Here is a 17,481-nt window from a genome sequence, read left to right as displayed (position 1 = left end):
GTCCCCCTGCAGGCAGACACATGGACCCCTATTGCGGTCATGTGATCGAGTGATCACATGGCCGTGGGGTCCTGATCTGCCGAGGGGGGACTGCCCGGGCAGACAGGCAGTCCCCCTGGACCGGGAGGAGAGCTGATCGCCGCCGTGGGGCCGACGGCGATCAGGTAAGTAGCCCCAGACCGTTATGACGGTTCAGGACCGTCAGCGGTCCAAACGCACGTTTTACCGCTGACGGTCCTGAACCGTCAGCGGTCCTGAAGGGGTTAAGCCTAAGTATTTTTTTTATTATACCAGTTACATTGGCATGCATCACCATTTAAAGATTTTAGTTTGGATGCAGTAAACATCTATTTTCAATTGGATGTGTTTCCCTGTAATCGAGCTGGTTAACTCTCAATTCATTGAGTCTAAGAACAAATTTACATTGAATCAAACTTTTAACACAGTGGACAAAATCATAAGTTAATAACTTATTTTATAGTCCATTTAATAGCTAAAACAGTAAAATGTTTTATGGCACTATACAATGTGTTTTATAGCTTTGCGTTTCTTAGTGAATTCAGCCTTACAAATGGCGAGCGGTCAGAATGAGGTGTAAATATTAATGCCTTTTTCTTTTCTTTTTGTATTAAAAGGTCAGCAATCACAGAAGCAACATAGAAAAGACTAACTTTAATTCAAATATCAATCCTAAATGTCAGTGCAGTTTGGTATGAAAATATGTGGATTCTGCTTGTTCTGTATATATTTTACTAATTGGTCTCCCCAGACAATCATACATAGCAAATGTAACAATATTCTGCAGAGTGATTGATACTCCTGGTTTGTGAGTTGTTATAACAGGCTATAAGAATCCAATCTTCCTCCTCCACCTTCAGATAAAAGTGATTTGATGTTGTTTCAAAACTTTCTTGTGGGGAACAATAAAAAATGCTGGATTTATGCATCGGTTCATGGCCATCTTTATTAGAAAGGATTTTTTTTCATGGCCTTTTTCCCACAATCCTGTCCTTCTAAAGTCTTATATCAAGTGTGGTTTATACTTACAAGGTAATTCTGAGACAGCCTCACTACTTAAAAGACTTTTAAAGTTGTCTTAGTCTTGTTAGCTTGTTCTCATATCATTTCTTATCCCTGTTTCCTTCCATAGTCAAATGCAACTGCTTATTGCACGAGTGACAACATACATAAACATATAAAATAGAAATTGTTCATTTTCTTTATTTTTACCAAACAGCTAAATAATCAAATGTGTACTCTGGGTCAAATATTAATAGTACACACTAAATGAAAAAAAAATGACTTTGTTTCCACTTACTTTGTATGTTTCTACAACAAATATGACAATTTCTAAAGTGCTGTAATAAGCAGTTATGTTCTGATGACACAGAGACAAACAGAGACACAGACAGAGGGAGGTAGACAGACACAGAGAGACAGAGACAGAGAGAGGGAGAGAGATAGATAGATATATTATTAAAATTGTTGCAAGATTGAAAAGTGATAGGTCCCGATGATTACCATGCCTCCACAATTCACCCAGAATACCATGATGAATATGCAAATTGACACATAAATAACTTTCTCAATTTCTAGAAGATTGTTCCTAAAGTCTAATAAAGTGAGTACTAACCCGAAGTTATCTACCCTGATAAACTTGTTGAAACCAATTGTAGAAATAGATGACCCTTTAGAAGACCACTTTTGGAATCTTTTGCTTTGATAACTGTAACAAACCTCCTGTACTTCATATAGTACGTTCATTCACACTCTCCTGAACTCCTGTAATACAAAGAAAGAGGTGGTTTGCGCAATGAATGGTATATAGTAGTCTCTGGTTTTATATCTATTAGAAGACTCAATGCTGAACATGAAATTAGGCGTTAAGAATGTTTTTCACTTCTTCATCTGGGGTCCATTGAAAGTCACTCCCCACTTCCTCTCAAAAACAGGGAGTGTTTAAGCTTAAACTAATTAGCTCCCAGGCACTAGAGGTACAGGGAATAAACATAAAACACCCCAAAACATACACAGTATTAATAGGAACCCCCACAAGTCTTATATCCCAGCTAACTTGGATCTAAGCGCCCAAAGTGTCCAAATAGCGCTCAGATCCCATGAATACAACTGGATCGCCACCAGGGTAAAGTTTTGACCGGCCGCACACATGGCATCTTCCCAAATTAGTTTGAGAAGAAAAGTGGTAGCAGTCAGTCACTTTCAGGAGTTCCAAAATGAACAAAATACTGAATGGTTCCCTTGGCTCATAGGTAGCGATTGTTTGTCTCGTTCGTGTGTACCTTTCCACCGAACAGCACTCCCCTGTCTTGTCGGGAACAGAAACAAGTGGTGGTACAAAGTTACTGATGTTCACGAGTTATAATGTTTGGCTTAGAGTTCCAGACACTTGTTGACCAAGTACCACTGCCTGCGTTTGGTAGATAAGATTGCTGCCATTTCCAGAGCACATATCGTTTGGTTATATGAATGGAGGCCACCCAGAGAGAGCACTTAACTTTGTGGTTACTTTAAAGATAATGAGCGAGGGGTTGGTCTGCGTTCGGTAGATAGAACTACCGAATCAAGGGGAAAAATAACTTGGGCTCAGGAAAATAACAGGGTTTCAGGGTAGTTTGTCACAATTATGTTTTTCAAAGCAGAAAGCAAGTTACAATAGTAAATAAGGAAAGCAACTCTAAACTGTTTTCCTGACTTAAATAGATGCTGCTATCTAAGTCAAAATATCATATGGTTTTATCCATTAATGAAGACTTTAATTCAATTTCAATGGTTTAAAGAACTTAACACAAAATACTGCATTTCACTTCATTCCTCTTGTTTGCTCGACTCCTGTAAGTGTGTGCCAGCCAGTGCTTCTGCCCCCTTTGCCTGTAGGACATTATCAGAGAGCCAGAGTAACCGAATTCCACTAGCAGGAGCTATCTACATATGCCCTGGAACTCTCGCTCGGCCATGTTCAGCGCCTTGTCACCTTTACACCTTGTTTTGGCCTTTTCTCAACAGACTAGAAGGGCTCTTTTTGGAGGGAATCAGGACGACCAATCGCTTGCTACAAGCAAGAGAAAACTCACCTGCCTTGAGCAGTTAGAGCTCCGGTTAAAAGACCGGGATGCAGAACTAATTTCAGACAAAATTTCCATAGCAGCCGGTCCAAACTGCAACTCTGCAATTATCTCCCAGACACAGAGACACCTGGGCAGGCTTACTGTATATTGAATGGAGACCACATGTTGGGGGTCTGGGTATATAAACCTGTATCCTCTCCTGACTATTGTTTGGTATGCACTATTCATCTTGCGGGATTTGGGAAAGAATTAAAGATTATGTTAGCTTTAGTGTACTAATAATTAAAATTTTAGTAATGATAGGAGGCGAACATTTTGCATAACTTTCTTTACTAACTCCATAGCAGCAAAGAATAAAGGAATAAGAGAAAAAATAATCAGAGATAAGTTTAAGGTATAATAAGCCCCTCCCACTGAGGTACTTCCTCTTGCCAAAGCAACATCACAAGTCACGTAACAATAAACAGTATATGCAGCATCAACGGTAGCTGAAAGAATGTTCCTTTGGCATCCTGTAGAACGAGGAAATCCCAACTGTTAACAAAGAAGAAGAAGATACCATCCGAGGAGAGTAATCCATTGGTATGGTTGATGTGGTGTGTTAAGCTGAAAGAGAATGTGAGAAGTTTTAATCGTGTACGACAAAGGACCATCACAGTAGTAAACTCTGAACTACTAATAAAATAGACATAATATAAAAGAATATGTTAAGTAATCTCAAAAACATGGGTTACTATAAAGTGAATTATAGTCCAATAAGCTAAGTCTATAAAACCTAGTTCACTAGGGATAAAACTGGCCTATAATCAAAATGTAATAGAACCAAACAAAGTAAGCTGAATAAATCCATGAAATCACATGAGTGAAATGAAAGGGAGGGAAGAATAATTGAAAAGGGGGGGGGGGATATTTGCCTCCTGACATTACTAAAATTAAGATTATTAGTACACTAAAGCTAGCATAATCTTTCATTTTATCACATGACAGGAGGCTTCATATTTTGCAATTTTAACGCTGCACTAGTAATGAAAAAGCAGCATTAGTAGAAGCATGGAAATAGATAGTCTGAAAGTCTGAAAGGCTGCTTGAAGGATGTCCGATAAAGCTGCACCCACCGTGAAGGCTGAAGATGCTGCCGCAATTCAAACCGAGTGTGCGTCAAATGAGGGGTCGATACCGGCTAAAGATAATCATTGGACCCACCTGTATAAGGTAGTAACTGAAACTGGCTTGTGGGGACAGACAAATGAGATCATCAGTTGGTGTGAGGATGATGATCGTAGGGTGGCCATCGCCGATACATAAGCTTGTGATGTAGAGACTATGCAAAGTTGAAGTTCTGATGGAAAAAACAGGTAGAAAACGGACGTTGAGTTCATTTTCGTACGACTAGAGATGCGGAAAGTGACACCTTCAGGAGAAAAGGAGAAGGCATTAACGTCAAAAGTGTGAATGTCTGCGACCCTTCAGAATGAAGCAAGACAAAGTAGAAGGGTCATTTTTGCAGTAAGTTGGTGTAGCGACAGATAGTCATTAGGAGGCCAATCAAAAATTTAAGTACTGAACCCACGTCCCATAGAGCCATGTATTTAGGTACTATTGGCCATTTTAGTCAAATACCATGGAATAGTTGGCAAATCAACTGGTCTTGGTCCACAGGTTTTCCTTGGATTGGAATGTGGGCGGTAGAGATGGCTGACTGAACCACATTAATAGAGTGACTTACCATCCGAAAAGAGGGATGAGTGGAAGTTCAATATAGAGGAAACAGAGGCTGTAAAGGAATCAAGATTCTGTCCCAAGGACCAATTGTTCCAGGAGTGCCATACAGAGAGGTAGCACCTTCTTGTTCCTGGGGCAGAGGAATCCCAAAGGAGGTCCCTAGCTGCTTGTGATAACTCCTCGATACTCCAGGAATGATTGTCTGGTTCCCACTTGTGGGTATAAGGGTGGTGGGCGTGAAGTGCGGAGGCCGGTTGGCCAGAATTGGCTGGTGGCATAGCCTCGCTGCCAAGCAGCCCTATCAAAAATACCCCTCTGTGTATTGCCTCTGAATACTCTGTGCATCGATGATTGTGCTTTGTTTAAGAAGGTGAAGACATTAACATGTCTATTGAGCACTTTGAGGAACGCCTCACCAAACTTCCTAAGATGTTCTGGAGGCGATTAGTCCCCTTAGCGGGGGTGCTGTGTTTCTGGGGTCAAACATACGCCGACCCGTCGAGCCGAGGAATATTGCGACCTCAGATTGGTCGGTGACAACCGCACAGCCATCTCCCTCCAATGTCTGGGGCTCATCAAGAAACGTCTCACTGACATAGGGGTTATTTTCCCATGTTCTTCAGAATCAGAGGCTTCTGCTTGCCATTCGTCCAGAATGGAAAGAGATGGTGGGACGTCTTGATCGTCATCTGAGGAGAGGTCATGCATCGGTAGGGATGCTGGACGTGAATGTTTCCTACATTTTAGAGGGGCCTTGCCTTTGGAGGGGCCTGCCTTAGATCCCTCGTCCTTCCAGTGTCGCTTAGCCGGGCGGGATTATTCCCTGGAGGAGAAATCCGATTCCTCTGACACCACCTGATATTTAGCATGTTTGGCCATTTGTTTAGTGGGTTCAGGACCCATGGGTAGAGCCTTAGCCACAGATGAAGTAATGTGTAATATGTGATACACTGGGGATCACCCAGTAAAAATTGGGAGATTGCGTAGACAACTCCCTTCAGCAGCACTAAATTAAGGGGGGCTCACCGCAGGCCAGAGTACTAGGTAGTGAAACCTAACTGACTGCCCCACACCCCAAAGTAACACCAACCTTAACAAGGTCCCTGGAGGAAAATAATGAGGCAGAAATAATCCATAAAATCCAATATAAATCAATAAATCACAGAAACTTGCAGGAGGAATGTTAAAAAAAAAAATGGCCGCGAAAATAAGAGCAGGAGTGAAAAAGAATCGTACACTGGAGAAACCCGCGAACAGTTCAGTAAAAAAAAGAACCATGAAACATACAAAAGGGAAAATAAACTACCGAATGAACAGACGACGTGAATAAGAAACTAGTGAACCCAGTGGGACAAACATCTATCCGAACACATGAGAAAGGTGTTTGGCGTGCAAAATGAAACGAACGTGCAGAGTACGTGAATTACAGGAATAGCGCAAAAGCATGTGTCGAACGCTGTAGAACACCATTCACACCATGCGCTAGTAAGAGTGGCGACCTTAGCGAATGAGGGGAAAGATTTCCTGGCACTCAGAGCTGACGGCTGTGATGGGAACGTCTCCGAGTGTCGGGAATACGAGAATGGGGCAGTGAAGGGTAGTAGGTGAAGGGGACCCAGCTATATGAAAGGACAGGGACCCCTGAAGTGTCAGGATATGTGCAACTAAGAGGTCATGAGGCAATTTTCCACCCCAAAGGAAAGTCAAAAGCAGTATACAGTTAAAAATAGATATAAATTGAATACATAAAAATAAAATTATAATATATTAAACATACAATAGTCAAACCAAAGAAAATGAGAGAACAAAATACTCTGACCTGACATGTGATGGAGCAGCAAAGAAAGAGGAAGTACCTCAGTGGGAGGGACTTATTATACCTTAAACTTATCTCTGATTGTTTTTCTCTTATTCCTTTATTCTTTGCTATGGAGTAAGTAAAGAAAGTTACGCAAGATATGAAGCCTCCTGTCAGGTGGTAAAATTACAATGAAGGTACCACTGTGAGTACAGGAGCTCTGTTACAAATTGCATAATTTATTAGCATGTAAAAAAAGAAAAAACCCTGCAAGGGTACCAAATGATCTCTTGCAGTGAGAAGGTGATGTATTAATTCATCCAAACTCTTATTGAATTGCACACAATTCTGCATGTCCAATATTTTTTTTAATTGTATTATTTGTTTATTAAGAATTCAGCTCTCCTGCTTTCTGTCACAGATTGCAATGCATTGTGGTGCTTCATACACTTTCTATCCTTGTTTTACAGGACAAGTAGTTGACATACAAGACATCCTTTGATAAATAGAAAGCAGCTTGTGTGCCAGCTATGGTCATTAATCTCCTTCGAAGATGAAAGTAAGTAGAGAGAGTGAGAGCAATGCTTTGTAATTACTGATTCATGCATTCCTGCCTTGGATAAAAGAAGATGAATTGCCTTTAATTGTTATATCATCATTCGAAAAAAAGAAGAAGCAACGAGCGTGTGTCTTGGGTTAAGTAAAAGTCGGTGTCTTAGGAAGGCAAATAACTTCACAGGATCGAAATATATTGCCTCTTTCCTTAAATATATAGATAATAAATAGATACATTTTAAATATTTATACGGGTTTGTTCAATAAGTAATGATTTTTTTTGAAATGAGAACTGAATTAATAGGGTTAAAGTATTTTACCTGAAACAATACATTTAGCTTTCTCTGGATTCCAAATATGGTTTGGGGAATTGATGTTTATATTATCCAACTCCACTGCACCTATTTTATTGAATTTAAAAGAACAAATGGCGGTGTTGACCTCGGCAAACTGAAATGTAGATAATTTACACAATATTAACAACTTTGCACTATTTTTCAATTAGATTTTCAATTTGCCAGAATTCTCTGTTTGAAACTAAACTTTTTAGAGTCTTATCACTAACCAATAATTTGCAATGAATGGAAACCAAATTAGAAAATTTAGGGTAGAATAGCCAAGCTGTCACTTTAGCTGAATTGACAAATATTTGCAAGTCAGCTATTTTTGCTTACGTTTTCAAATTTAGTTTTAAAGTTTACTAAAATTCACTTTAACCCCTTAAGGACACATGACATGTGTGACATGTCATGATTCCCTTTTATTCCAGAAGTTTGGTCCTTAAGGGGTTAAGCAAATCAACCAAATTAATGAATACAGGACTCTGAGATAATTAAATTACTCCAACCAAAAAACAGAGCTTCAATTAAATACTGTTTGTGTTCAGAGTAACCTTCCCTAAAATGATACTCCTCCCAAAAAAATAAATAAAATGGCTAAAACTCACCTTGAACCTGATCCTCCTTTGATGCCATCACTTCCCATCATTTGAGGGTGTCAGGATCGGGACAGGGATCCAACACGCAGAGTACAAAGAGTAGCAGATACGTATACCGGACCTTAGAATGGCCGGACTTAACGTAATACTACGTATAGAATGGTCAGGGACAAGCCGAGGTCGAGGGAACGAGAAGACAGGTAAGCGAGAGACAAGCCGGGTCAAGGATAACAGAGAAGACAGGTAAGTAATAACAAAGCCGGGTCAGAACCAAAAGACAAGAGAATACAAGAGCACTGTGTGACTAGGCTGGCTAGAACCACGACAGGGCAATGAGCAAATGCTGAGAGCTCCCTTAAATACCCTGGTTCTAGAGACTAATCACGCCTCCGCCGAGACCTGATTCGTGTCCGGGATTTGACTGACAGGTCGGGCTAGAATAGCGTCATGACGTCGACTATTGAGTGTCACGTTACAAAAAGGCATAGTTCTCTCGCGGCCGGCGTTTACATGCGCGAGGGGGCCGCGAGGAACGGGAGAATCATGCCGTCTGGATGGAAAAACGTCTAAGTCTCTACCCGTCTCAGGGGTAGAGACTACAGGTACCCTGACAGAGGGGGATTATCATCAGGGAGGGCAGGCTGAGGGTAATGCATGGATGACATGGAGGGGAGCCATGCTGCCATCGACTATCTCTCGACAATATGCTGTGAATGCTGATAACAGATGACAAACATGCACAGAATTATCATTAAACACCCAGAGCTAACTAATTACCTTCCTCTCATGCAAAAGGAGGTGGAGTTACACGCAGAGGGCTTCAACTCTTTATCTGCAGTGTCTCATAGTGAAATGTTGCACATAGAGACTACAACAGTGGCGGAACACTGTAGAGAGGGCCCTGGTGCAAGAAATTATTTTAGCCCGTCCTCTAGCACAAGAGTGATCCAAGGTAGATGCCCATCCATCGTACAACTCCTGTGATGCAGTGCCAGTGTACATTTTTGTATAGAGTATGTGTGTGCCTGTACTGGTGTATTTGTATGCACTCTTGGCATTGGTATGCAGTGGTGTACTTGTATGTAGTTTTTTGTGTTTGAAATGCAGGGGAGTGTTTATATGTAGTCTTGACTTTTAAATGCAGGTGTGTTTTTGTGCAGTATTGGTGTTTGAATGAAAGGTATTCGTGTTTGAATGAAGAGGTGTTTGTATAACATTTTAGTGTTCTAATACATAGTGTTTTAATACATGGGTATGTCATGCCTGTGTTTTTATGCAGGGGGATGTTTTATGTAGTGTTTGCTTCTAAATGCTGATGTACATTTGTGTGTAGTATTGGTGTTTGAATGAAGGGGTGTGTTTGTATATAATTTTGGAGTTTGAATGCAGGGGTGTGCTTGTATTTAATGTTTGTTTTGATTGCAGAGGTGTGTTTGCATGTTGTGTTGGTGTTTGTTGGGATGTATGCACACATACACTGCCACATACATACAAATTTACATAGATATACATTAAAACACATAGATACACACATATTAACACACTGACAGATATTCAGATACACGCTGACACATACACACACCCTGACAACATAGATACGTATTCAGCCACATACAGGCACTGACACACAGATACACATAGATACACACAATGACTAATATAATTACACTGTTACACTAAGATGCACACAGTAACACATACACACCACACCTTGACACATAGATACTTACACTGACACATACGCACACTTTGAAACACAGATACTCACACACACTGAAATATACATATGCACAGACTGATACACAGATACACACTGACTTATACACAGATTGACACACATATACACACAATGAAATATACGCAGACTGACACATAGATAAACACACTGACAAAGAGATACACACTGACATATACACAAACAAACTGACACATACATATATGTCATAATTTTTATATTTGCATCCACTTTTTTCTTAACATACCTCTTGTGTGCAGGAGGGTGTCTTGCTTGGGGACCTAGTGCTGGCTGATGCTGATGGTAGTGTAGCTTCTCTCCCTCTGCTGCCTTTGTTACCTCCTCCTCTCCCCCTTTCACGCAGGCTCTCCCCATAGCTGGGAGGAAGTGATTGTTTTTCACTTCCTCACAGGCTGTGAATAAAAATGGGACCTGGTCACACTGTCAAAGGGTCGTGGTGCCTGACCAAGCCCCTGCTCAGCATTATCCACTGGGTGTCCCTAATTGCATGGGTGACCCATTGGCACCGGCTCGTGTGTACCTGTTGCCCTGGCGGTAGCTCTGCTGAAGCACTCCAGGCAGCATGACCACTTCAAATGATTGATATAGTCATGGTACTTAGAATATCTCTCTCATTTCATTAGTTAGTGCTAGTAAAATGGACATGGACATAGCTATTCATTAAAAATGGAAACTTTGGTCACAAGATTCTTGGCATATTGTTTAACATCTACTACATTGGACTTATTACTAGTTACAGGGTCAGATGTCCAAAGGGAGCAACCAGAGCATATAAGATAATTATCACAGGCATCAGTTTTTTCTTTCTTGCTGTGACATCATGAAAATTTGACTCTTTCCTCTGTTTGTGGGCACTTTATAGCATTATATTGACAGTTATGCATTTATTTTATTTTATTTCATTTTTTGTTGTTGCTATTTAGCCTAGCTCCAGCAGCTATTACTTGCCCTTATAAGACCTGAAAGGTACTTGAGCTATTTTTTAATTCAACTGATTTATTTTTATATATACAATCAATTATTTTATCATTTATTATCAGTAATTACTTTGCACTATCTTGCTACATTTATTTTATGTATTTACTAAAAACTACAGTGCTTGAACTACCAAGGTGTCAATGGTCGCTATGGCAACTGGGCCCTGGAGTTCCATCTGTCAAGGAGGGGGCCAGGTTGGTTGCAATACATTTAGTTAATATGTTAGCTTTCTAGGAATATGTTAAATAACTTTTACAGTTTACGATGGAGCACTTGGCCATGGCAATGCTCCGACTTACTGAATGAGCATTGACAAGAAGGAGTGTGTCCTGTGGTCTGCACTTGAAGGAAGTGCAGACCACATGCTTCTACACCAGTGAGCCAGCCAGTAGCACTTTTAGGGATGTTGCCAACACCCATTGGATCACCAAGAATCCTGCTAGCAGATCCTCCTTTTATCATTTTCTTCTCACTTGATCTGTGAATGAAATCAACATTTAGTGACTGTCCCTTAAACATCAACCATCTTTTTTCCAATTACTCATCACTTGTTTTGACTCCATGAGCAAAATTTAGAACTATTAAATAAAACAAACACGTTTGGCCATTACTTAAGTAAATTTGATTGCGATTTGGCTACATTTTGGCTCAGAGGTAGGGAGCTCAAACCATCACTCCATGGGCAAAAATTCTGACAAATTATAGTCCATAAAAAAAATCTAATTTCCAAGCCTATCCTGTATTAAGAAACTTTTGGAATTTCTTAGATGTGGGGTGATATATACAATGTATTCTAAGTGTGCCTAGATCTGTCTCTTTTGTAAATAAAGATGCCAGGATGTCAACTCACTGATTCAAGAATGAATACTTATGAACAGTGAAAGGTCTATTGTATGGAGGTTCTCTTGTGTCTTTGAAAACAAATCATATTTCTGCAAAGCCTTTGTGATATTTTTACCATTGAGAATATACACATGTCCAGTAATTTAAATTGCAGACAGATTCATTTTTAAGATACATTATCTTAGAGTGTTTTTTATTAGTACAACTAGTTCTTTTCAATTCTCAGCCAACCTTGCAGTTCAACGTACCAAACTCAGTTTGTTTCCCAGTATCGAGGGAATAAAATGCTCTGTATGGAACATCTAGTACCAGCTTACAGTATATAGAAATTGATTATTTATAGTGGTATTACAGTCTACAATTTTAAGTACAGACAAAAAAAAAATATTTTGTACGTTCTTCCCAAAGTACCATAATATTTATTAATACTGCAAGCTTAGTGCACATTTATCCACATGGTAAACAGGATGAATCACCGTGTTGTACAAGACAATTTAATTGAAATCTAAATGGAATAGACCAGTTAGATTTTTTTTAATTAGAATGCTGATATATTTTAAGACAATTTGGTACTGCTGTCCAAAGCAGGATGTAGAGCATTAGTTCCACTTCACAAAATGGACATTACATAAGTGCTTAGTCTTGTAAATAAAAAAAAGCTGTGGAAAACGTTTTTTTTTAATAGTGGAAAGTCTACAGTAATGACACATACGTGAAGTGAAGTAAATGAAGTGAAGTAAATATGGTTGGGTACAAGAGTTTCAATGGGTGATACCATTCTTACAGTCATGTGACTGCATTTCAATATGTAAAACCCCTAAGGGCTCACATCATTCCTACAGTCAGGGAGAGAGGAGGAGTGAATGGACTCTACCATTTCACTGTCATCTTTATATAAGCGGTCCAGAGATTAATAAAGATTGCTTATTTAGTTTTAAATAAAGTTACTTTAGAAATATATGATTTAACTGTATTTACTATAAGTTGGCATCATACTCAAACACATTTATTTTAGATTCAATTGGGGTTTTTAGTAAGCTGTATTATTAGCAATGCCTTCAGGATCATGGAAAATACCTATAAGCAAGGTATTTGACCATTTTTATTTACATATTTTGTCACACCTACTCTATGTGAGAAAAGTTGTATTTTTGCTTTTAGGCTAAAATTTTTAGACCCCTGTAGGAAATATTGCAAAACAATGGGCACTGTATATTGTCAAAACTTTATGTAAGTGCATATAATTTTAATTCTTAAATTTGTCTGCAAAACAATCTATAATTGCTGTGTTATGATATGTTCTGTCCTACGTCTTCATTCTGCCTGGAGATGCTGAACCTTTATCATAGATATGTATTGATATGCTGATTGGCCAAGCCAGCCTTTGGCCCGAGACCCACCTCCTTGCTGATCTCAGTCAACCCAATGCTTTCGGTATGGGAAAGCATTGGATTGGCTGAAATCATAAATTCTGATTATGTCAGTCAAGGAGATGGATCGGGGGAGGGTCCAGTGCCGTTCGACACTGGAAATAAGGTAAGTTTTATTACATTTTATAGGTGGAAAGGAGGGGCAAGCAACCTAAATGGTGATTTTAACACTAAAGGGTCAGGAATACATGTTTGTGTTCCTGACCCTATAGTCCTCCTTTAATTAAGGTTATAAATCAGAATAATCAAATTGGGGAAAAAAGACTATGCTATTGTGCAGCTCATGTGTCTTTTCCTGAAATCAGATCAATTTCCACAATTCCTTATTATGTAAACAATAATGTCAGTTAACCTTTTGACTTTATCATACAGGTTAAATCAGAACAGATTAAGCAGTTTGAGGGGTTATACAAAATTAACTGAGGTATATAGAGAAAAACTGTTTTTATTTTCGAATTCAGCAGTAAATACCATTTTATATTCATTCATTAAGTTTTCAAAATAATTTCCTTGAGAAGACAGCCATTAGCAGCAACACACTGTTGGAGACGATCTCTGCAGTTTTGTTCAGCTCGTTCACACATATTGCGGGGTATGGCGTTAACTTCTTCAATAATCTGCTCCCTTAGCTCTGGTAGGTTGTGAGGGCAATGTTTGAACACTTTCTCTTTCAGATATAACCAAAGAACAAAAATTGCAAATGCTAAAATCTAGTGACCATGCCGGCCACCCCACATCACCCCTCAGAGAGACCAGACATCCGGGAAACATTTCTTTCAAAACATTGAGAGAATTTCGGGCTATGTGGGCTGTAGCCCCATCCAGTTGGAACCAGAACTCCCTCAATTCCTCTTCTTCAACAATCTCTTCCATTCTTGGCTGCAGAAAATTTTCCAACATAATGTTCAGAATTCACGGTCAAAGCCTCAATGCACTCCAGTCCAAACCATATTGGCTACTGAAATGGGGTGACGGACAGAACACAATGAGACCAGGTGCACCTGACTCCCCTCACCTCAGCCTGAGCATTGACCCCTTAAAACTGCTTAATCGGTTCTGCTGCATCCTGTATATTCCAAAATAAGCTGCTCTGTAGATGATAAAGCCCTGAACAGTACATTGAAGCCTTGGTAAAGACCTTCAAGACCATCAGATCTGAAGATCTTGACTAAGCAGTCACCTTGAACTCACGATCAGCTCCAGCCTTGCCCACATCAGCAGCCAGCCGTGTTCTGGCAAAGTCAAGAGGATAGACAAAGCAGAGGGAAGTGGCACCGGCAGCACCAACAGATGCCAGGTTACCAGCAAAGCAGTGCCTGAACTGGGTCCTCTTATCAGTATCGTCCAGGAAAATCTTCTTGTATTTGTCCTTGAAGGCAAAGTTAAGTGCCTGAGTTGGGAAGTATTGGATCACATTGGCAAGGTTACTGCACCAGAAAGACAGGAAACCTTGTTCTTTGGGAATACGGACAACACAGCCAAAATGCCCTTGTACTGCTTGTCAGTGGTGATCTGTTTGCTTGCATGCTGGACTTGCAGGAGAAGCATGACTCTTTCAATAGGGGCTAGAGCAGTCTTGGAGATGGCAGCGGCCACACCTTGCTGGCCAGGAAGTCCTTGGCGAATGAGATGGCCGTGTTGCTCATGGTGATTTGCTGGTTCAGTCGGTGAGTGGCTCCTGCTGCAGCACTAAAAGAGCACAAAGGCTGAGCCAAAGTTTTGTTTTGATTTTCTTTTTATCAGATTGTGTATAACTGCCTCCGTCCTTAAGGAGTTAATTTATTCTGAATGAAATCCCTGTCTAAGAAGCTTTGATAAAGCATTTGTGATATTGGCGAACTAAGTAAGAAGCTGCAGAATTTTTCTGACTATTGAAAATGAAAACAAGACTTCATACAAAGACAAAAAGGACTTAAGCCAAACGCAAGATAATGTTTAAGCAACTCATCAAACGGTCAGATGACATACTTTAGCTTAGTATTGAAAAATTACTGTTGTGTTAATAACCAACTTCCAAAATGTAACTTTAAGTAGTTTGAAATTCTGTAAGTTAATAGTGAATTCACTAAACATAATTTTTAATTAAATACCTAGCTCCTCCTCTGATGGTCTTAGTGCTTAGTGTGAACTTGTCCCAAACATTTGTATTATGCCCATAATTAAATTTTGTTAATATTCTAAAAAGCACAGTATCGCCACATTTCTTTATCATGTAAAATTATTAAGGCTTGATAAATTGACATTATATATAACTATGTAAAATACTTCGTGTTTATTCTCTCCATTATGTTACATTTTTCTGTTCATTAACCATTTCTTGCCTGACCTTCCTGGGTAAGACACATATTTAGCTAGACTTACATAACCTGATGTGGTTGGGAAATGATAATGCTTGATATCTAATTGCATTGCAATGTAAATTGTACCCTTAAGGGAAATAAATGTGCTCGGCTGGATTTGCCCTGTGCAAAACAAGCTCATCCCAATTCTAACTTCACTGCCAAAGGCAATTGACTCTCAGTGTATATAGCAGTGACCTTGGATTAGTTCACTTCAATTACTTTCCTTAATTCCGAACCCCTGGCAAACACAGGCTCTTCTTCACAGCTGTCACTACTTAACCTATTAATTTCAGTAGAAAGTTTATTTGAAATATGTTTGAGTACTTTTCAAATAATATATGGTATTGGATGAGGATGACACAGGTATGTCAAAAACAATAATTTAAAAGTTTGAAATTGATGTTCTATCAATGTTAAATTAGCTAATCATTTTACCGTAGGATACTTCTCTACATTTTGGTAGTAATTAGTAGACTGATTTGACATGTTCAATACAAGCAATTAAAAAAAAAATGATCTCTTTATGGTTACCACAGCTGTGGACTCATTTCCAGTGTTGCACTTACTTCTTACCAGCTAGTTCATACTTGCTAAAATGCTTGTTGTTACTTTTAATGAGTAACAGCCATCAACTTCAAAACCAGTAATATATTAATATATATATATTTATTTATTTTAATTTATTAACTTTACTTATTTTTTTTTTTTTACTATTTTCACTAGGAGGGGGACGGCATGTCAGTTCAGACAGTCCCCCTGCTCGCAGCACTGTGGACAACTGTTGCGGCCATGTGACTGCTCTTTTAGAGAAGTCAAATGGCCCCTGGAGGTCCTAAATTACAGAGGGGGGACTGTTTTGGCTGAGCCCAGACAGTCCCCCCATAGAAGAAAACCGATCACCGGCAGGGGAACGGCAGCGATCTGTAAGTACATAGGAGAGGGAGGGAGGGAAGGGTTTAAATATTTTTTATTTTATTACATTTTATTAAATTTTTTATTTTACTGAGTGCCGCGACCCCTCGAGGCACTCAGTATAGGCGGAGCATCAGAAGCCTGCCTGTTGGCTTCCGATGCTCTGCCTCACTGCCGGGCTACACGTAGAGCAACCTGGAAGTGATTGCTCCAGGGGGAGCTATCACCTGGTGTTCTCCAGCGGCCCGGCAGTGAGGGGGTATTGCAGCTATGCCTTGGCTTCCAGAGCTCTAATTCCCTGCGGACGTATCAGGTACATCCGCGGTCCTTAAGGACCGTTTTTGTCCGACGTACCTGATACGTCCTTGGTCGCGATGGGGTAAAAGCCCTTAATTACCAGTCGCTAATGACTCTCATTCTTTTCTTGGAGACACTAACCAAGATAATTAAGAACTGGTTTATGAATTTTTTTTCAAATCTGTCACTACTGTTTAATGACTGGCACTAACCATCAACACATCAACCGCCTGCCTGATACAAAGTAACTAACTTTCTATATATCGTATACAAAAAAAATGGACAAAAAATGGTACATGGACCACCAATCCACATATAAAATAATATGAAACCATGCAAAAAGCAAAATAATTAAAGGAAAGGCCTAGTGTATAGCATAAAACATAAAAGTATTCTTTATGTAATCAATGTGCATGAGTCAATTAAATGAACTCCCATAGCAGAAATTAACCACACAATATACATATATATACGTATCTGGCATAGAATACGGCTATTGCTTGATTTGTTTGTTTAGTGACTTGGCTACATTTTGGAGTTCGGGAATGTGAGTGATCCCCTGATTGGCCCAAATCCTGCCAAACATAACATAATAGTCTTTTATTCCTTATATGCAGAATTGTAGTAAAAAAAAAAAAATTGGGCGAGAAAACTTGATTTTGAAAAAAAACAAAAAACGTGTGGGTGAATTGCAGTTCATATCAAAATGAATCTCCAAGTCTAGTAAGTGAAACTTTATGGACTGAAGCTTGTCTTATAAAGCAAAATAAAATAAAAAAAGTTTATTCATGATTTTGATAGTGAAGTGGTTAAGAGTTCATATTC

General features: G+C 39.4%; 1 pseudogene; it reads right to left on the bottom strand.

The window, feature by feature from the left end:
• Positions 1-14,116: 14,116 nt before the first annotated feature.
• Positions 14,117-14,795, bottom strand: LOC134578551 (ADP/ATP translocase 2-like; annotated as a pseudogene).
• Positions 14,796-17,481: the final 2,686 nt, after the last annotated feature.

The sequence above is a fragment of the Pelobates fuscus genome, chromosome 12, assembly GCF_036172605.1.
Source record: "Pelobates fuscus isolate aPelFus1 chromosome 12, aPelFus1.pri, whole genome shotgun sequence".
In the NCBI taxonomy this organism is placed as follows: domain Eukaryota; kingdom Metazoa; phylum Chordata; class Amphibia; order Anura; family Pelobatidae; genus Pelobates; species Pelobates fuscus.
Note: the sequence above shows the minus strand (reverse complement) of the source record. Positions and strands in the feature narration are given on the sequence as shown.